Below are 6,000 nucleotides of genomic sequence, written 5' to 3'. Positions count from 1 at the left end.
ACTCTTTCCCTACTGATGACGGAGGTTTCCCTACTGATGACGGAGGAATCCAGAAACACGTGTCTAGGGATACGTAACAAAAAATATGGCATTAGCCAATTATTATCTGAACTTTGTACTGAGCGAAAAACTTTGAACTACATCGACCAAGATGCCTGGAGGTAATGACGCTGAGACGTGATGGCAGTGTGCTCCTATCCCCTTTTACCAGGACTGAGAATGGGCCGTCGAAACTGCTGACTCCGACTTCTTCTTCACTTTGTCTCACTTGGCAAGGGAAGGTACTTTATACTTCGCAAAAATACACTTGAAGACGTCTAAGAAAGAGAGTGCAACAATGCCTTCGAGCAAGCTAATGGTTTACAACCTGTTTAATCATCTGCTTCTCTGTGTGTAAAATAGATTTGCATCCATACACACTGGTTCAGAGACATCCCAGCGAACAGCAGGAGCTCACAGCAGTCAACGGGATAATTCGAAGAAGAAAGTAAGTTATCACTGAGCCCCGGCACCGAGCCAAAGGATACTCTTCCCTTTGGCCGCCTCAGTTAAATAACATAAAAGTCAGAATGAAACCGTGGTTATGACGGACGCATTGTGTGAAGCTGATATAATGTGATGTGTCCGTCACGATTACAGTTTTGTTTCTAGCACGATATGTTTTGGCATTACGCACAGAGTATCACCTGACGGCATTTGATCACGTGATTGATTTCTGCTTCTGAAACCGAATAGGCTGGAAACTGGTACCTGAATCGCTATTGGGCGGAGCCTTTAGGGTACTATACGGAACTCCTCGTGTGCTGCTTTATGCGTAACGTAAACTCCCACGGGAGTGTGACTGCATAAGAAGAACAAGTAAGTCATTTGATTTATTATCCTAGAAATGCATGATGTATGACATGGCACAGGACACCAAAATTGAACTTTGCCCTTACATATAAACAATTTCTGAATTGTTGTAAATACGCCACGGTGACAACTGGACACGTTAAACATAGCTTACATTTGGCCCCACGCCATTTTATGACACCGCCAGCTTGTCCTTGATATCCAGTTAGCAGTTGTTGCCCTTTCTGTGACATTTAGTTTCATTTTTAACACTGCAGAACAACCCAGCAAAGAAATTATTCTTGGCAACAAAGCCTAGGCAAAGTCCTCTCTTCCTTCTTTTCATTGTGTATCTGTGATCTAAGTTATATAGTTTCTAAGGAGGTCCGTTCGTATTTAGCAGCGGCTCACGAATTCTGTAGTAAGATACGATATCGAAAAGTGCAATGAAATGGAATGAAATTACACACATAAGTCCTGATTTTGTCCCTTTGCTCAAGTGTTTTGAATAAACGTCTTTCCCTCATAGTTCTGCTTTGGACACTGCTCTGATTGGCCTGTTCTGAAGAGTCCAGGATGCTGAGCTGGCCTCGCGCAACAAAGCAAGCAAAATGGGTGCTTACTTAATTAGAAAATGGAGTAAAGCATATGCGCCCAACTCATTTTTATTGTTACTAGATCAATGATGACGGTGAGGGATAAGTGCCGTGATACATGAGGGACAACCGAACCCTCTAGGAGAGGGGACTGTGCTGTTAGGTATCCACAGGGACACTTTATCCTTCCAAAAACCAATTGGAAGCAATAGAGTGCAAGCAGGCACAAACAGGACACCACTCTTTCAGGCCAATCGGCGCAAACGTGGCGGACAGCAGGAAAACAGGTTGTTGTCTCGTCACTCTTGTTTCTAACCTGTCTAGAGTGCCAAACCACAAACACTGATGAGAACCTCTCAGGATTCTGTGAACAGCTTCATACATTTAACAGCATACACAGCAGGATGATGCACATTCTGTGCACTGGGGTGATATTTTTGACAGTGTGTCGTCATTGTTCAAAAGTTCTATTTATCAAAGAAGGCGTGTCGCTGGTGTCACGTTGGGTGCAGTACTTTACTTACGAAGACTGCTTTTGATTGCCCTGCAAATTTGATGAAGAGTTTCTGAAGTCTTTCTCTGTTACTCCCCTGAATCGGATAGCCTTCAGAGCCCATGTTTCTACTGAAGGGGCACCTTGTGCGTGTCACCATGTGATTGTATGTGGATTGTGTACAGACCTCATTTGGTATGCTACAGGACAACTGATGAGCCACTGCCAAATAATTCACAGAACACTTTAGGGCAAGTGGATCATGGTCAAGGTGGGCTTGAGACTGCACCAGGGTACCAGTTGAGTGAGCGATTTGAATGTCGATGGTTAACTGTTGCTTCAGAGTGCCAAAGAGGTTTTGTGAACTTCTCATGCAAGTATTGATAGTTTGGCTTGAGTTGATGGTGCGGCAGATTTCGCTTTGTTGAAGACGTGAGGATAGGGATCCGAGGTGGCTACGAAGGGATGCTATTCATGTTCCTATTGGTGTCTCAGAGGTGAGGGTAGTCCCGTTTGTCAAGGTCTGTGGGAAACTGGAGCCATTGGGTGCAGTGGTTTTGGGTGGGGTGGGTTGGTCTTGGGTTGCGAAGCTGTCGTAGATCTTCTTGATCTTGCGGTGGAAGAAGGTGGTGAGGTTGTTGCAGAGGTCTTGAGACGGGAGGAATGTATACTCACTGTGCTGGGTTTAGCGAATTCTTTGACCACAGGGAAAAGTTATTTGCCGATGTGTGCATTGGCATTGATGCATTCTTCAATGGCTGCTTTCTATTTTGTTCTTATGAGGCGGTGTCAGCGGATTTGAAGGCCGCATGGTCTGCCGTAATCTTGCTGCTCGATCTTTTCTCGAGTCGTCCGCAGGTCCTCTTGGATTCTTTGAGGGCGGTGGAGAACAAGCTTGCTTTCTTGGAGGGCTGCTTGCCTGAGGGCTTTCTGAGGGGGCTAGTGTGTTGGCGGAGTTGGAGATCCAGCGGTGGAGGCTGCTTGCTGAGTTGCTGGTGTCCGTGGATGTCTGTGGTGGGGTCTTGCTGAGGTCGGAGGTGAGCTGGTCCTCGGTGACCTTGTTCTAGCTTCTCTGAGGATTGCGGTGGGCTTGGTGGCATACAGTGGGCATGGTGTGGGAGAAGTGGATGCAGTGGTGTTCGGCCCAGTGTGGCTCGGAGGTGTGGCTAACTGAGATGTTGCTTGTGAAGAAGATGGGGTTGAGGGCGTGTACTGCTGAGTGGGTTAGCGTTGTGACTAGTTTGAGTCCTACGATGGTGAGGTTCTCCAGTAGGGATGAGGTGTTGTGGTCTTCGAGGTTGTCCAGGTGGAAATTGAGGTCGCCAAGGAGGATGTAGTCCGTTGAGGTGAGATCATGGTGAGCGGTGAAGTCTGTTGTTGCTTCGTTTAAGGGGGCGAGGTCCAGGAGGTCTGTAGATCAGGGTGCCGCATGGTGTTGGTGGTGTTAGGGTCGATCTGGAAGCGAAAGTGCTCCATGTCGGTTGAGTGGTTGTCGGAGCTGGTTGTGAGGGGGGCGGTGTGTTTGTGTACGATGGCGATGCCTTCTCCAGGCCAGTTGACGTGGTCTTTGTGGATGGTTTTGTAGCCATCGGGGATGGTGTTTGTGCTGTCTGGGGCCGAGCTGGAGGGCATACTGGGTTCTGTAAAGAAGTTGATGTCAGGGGAGATGGAGTCGAGCTGGTGGTCCCAGATCTCCACAGCATGTCTTTTGAGGGAGCGGGTGTTGAGTAGGATGCATCTGAGGTGGTTGGGCCTGGTTCTTGAGGTTTGTGCGGGCGGTGGGTCTGATGTGCGGAGGCTGGCGTAGGTGCAGGTACGACAGGTGAATAGGCATTTGGTGTTATTTGGACACCAGGTGCCAGGCAGAGTGGCCTCAGTGTTGAGGGCGTGGAGGGTGCTGGTGTTGTAGATGTGGAAAGTCCAAGGACCAGGGTCGGACTCACTCGGCGCGGTCCAGGTGCGGATGGGTGCAAATGGGCTTGCCTTTGGCATGCTATTGGAGCTCCAGTGGCGCGGCTGCATTTCGGCTGCCATTAAGTAATGTTGTGGAAGAACTGGACAGCTGGGAGGCGGGAAGCGGGAAAACAGCACTGGAGGGGGGTGGGGCCATGGGGACGAGCAGCGGAATGGACATGGAGAGCAAAAAGGCTAAAAAAGAGAACAAGCAGTGGCAAAGCCAATAGGTCTCGCCTTTGGGATCTTATAATGTTTTATCAATGTAACCGTTGTTGTTTTTGCACTAAGGATTTTGTTTTGGATAATTAAAATGTTTTTAGCTTTTTTTTTGTAAATGGAAATAGGTTTTCTAGCAGTTTGGCTTAACCCTGAGTTAATGTGTAAAGGGTTTGCGCAATACGTACATAGCAACACCATACTCTCCTTTAACTTCATACTATATCTCAAGCTGAACTAAAACTTAATGTAAAGAATGTTAAAAAAATTGGCAAGCATAAAAGTTAAGGAGAATGTAGCATTTTGTCAAGCTGTGAAGTGGAATCCTTTAGCAATGCACCAACACCTCATTTGAAAAAGACTCCCAAGTGTAGCCACCATCCAGTCTGGACTGGTGTGAAACGTCCGAACAGTTACTACCTGTGGTTAAATGGGAGTCTGCCGAAGCTGAATAATGACAATGGTTTCCTCCTCATAAAGATCAGTATCGGCGTTAGGAGAGGCAAATGTGGCGTCCCTGCAGTTGCACATATGGGTGAAGTTTTAAAAGCAATATAGGATGTTTGTAGCAGTCAAAAGCAGAGACCGAAACAAAGATGTTCAATAATGAAGTCAAAACAAAAACAGTTATTTGTACAACAAAAAGAGAAGCAGGGTTGTCTGGCGTTTAGTAAATGCTTCATCTAATAATAACCGGGACAGAGGGAAATGCGAAAATGAGCTTCAATTAGATAAAGTATATTACTTGTGGACGAGGCTGCCTTTGGGGAAATAGCACGTGAGTTCAAAATACAAAAGGCCCGCGCTATAATTCTTTTTTAATTACAAGCCGGAAATGTTTGTTTAAGAACGAAAAAGTTTCTAAATCGTGTACGAGGCTGGCTTTGGTGAGAGAGCACGTAAGTTGAAAATGCTCTATTTATTTCACAATTATGCGCCGGAGATGTTTGTTTAATACCTAAAAAGTTTATCAATTGTGGACAAGGCTGGATTTGAGAGAGAGGGCACATGAGTTCAAAATGCTAATGGGCTGCGCTCTATTTATTTATTAATAACTCGCCCAAAATGTTTATTTTATAACGCAAAAGTGTACAAATTGTGTACGAGGCTGGCTTTGGTGAGAGAGCACGTCAGTTGAAAATGCCAAAGGGTCGCACTCACACGCCACACGCGTGCTTGTAAAAGTAAAGCAAAATCAACCTGCTGGCACTTCAATGATGTGTTTGCTGGGGCCGTGCTCTATTTATTTAACAATTATGTGCAGTAGATGTTTGTTTAATGACTAAAAAGTGTAACAATTGTGGACGACGCTGGTTTGAAAAAGTGTATAAATCGTGTACGTGGCTGGCTTTGGTGAGAGAGCACGTAAGTTGAAAATGCAAAAGGGCTGCACTCCTATTTATTTCACAACTATGCGCCGGAGATGTTTATTTAATGCCTAAAAAGTGTATCAATTGTGGACAAGGCTGGCTTTGAGAGAGAGCATGTGAGTTCAAAATGCTAAAGGGCCGCGCTCTATTTATTTAATAATAACGCGCCCGAAATGTTTGTTTAATAACGCAAAAGTGTGCACATTTTTTACCAGGCTGGCTTTGGTGAGAGAGCACATCAGTTGAAAATGCCATACGCGTGCTTGTAAAAGTAAAACAAAATCACACTGCTGGCACTGCAATGATGTGTTTGCTGTGGCCGCGCTCTATTTATTTAACAATTATTTAACAATTATGCGCAGTAGATGTTTGTTTAATGACTACAAAGTGTATCAATTGTGGTTAACGCTGGCTTTGAGAGAGAGCACGTGAGTTCAAAATGCTAGAGGGCCACTAATAATAACGCGACGGAGGTGTGTGTTTAATAATAAAAAAGTGTTTAAATCGCAAAACAAGGAGGCACGTCTGGCGAGTGGTG

At 45.6% G+C, this 6,000-nt stretch overlaps 1 protein-coding gene across 2 annotated transcripts in view; it reads left to right on the top strand.

Moving 5' to 3' along the window:
- The first annotated feature begins 375 nt into the window (after positions 1 to 375).
- Positions 376 to 6,000, top strand: part of LOC146822793 (uncharacterized) — a 146,500-nt gene continuing 140,875 nt past the window's right edge. Inside the window, exon 1 of one of the 2 annotated variants that reach the window (XM_085606986.1) lies at positions 376 to 487. The gene's annotated coding sequence lies outside the window, so the exon portion shown is untranslated. Of the gene's footprint in view, positions 488 to 736; positions 859 to 6,000 lie in introns of those variants that run through there. The other variant, XM_085606984.1, reaches the window with a different exon arrangement.

Source organism: Triturus cristatus, chromosome 5_2 (assembly GCF_964204655.1).
Source record: "Triturus cristatus chromosome 5_2, aTriCri1.1, whole genome shotgun sequence".
Taxonomy (NCBI): Eukaryota; Metazoa; Chordata; class Amphibia; order Caudata; family Salamandridae; genus Triturus; species Triturus cristatus.
The sequence above is the reverse complement of the archived record's forward strand: the minus strand, read 5'-3'. Positions and strand labels throughout refer to the sequence as shown.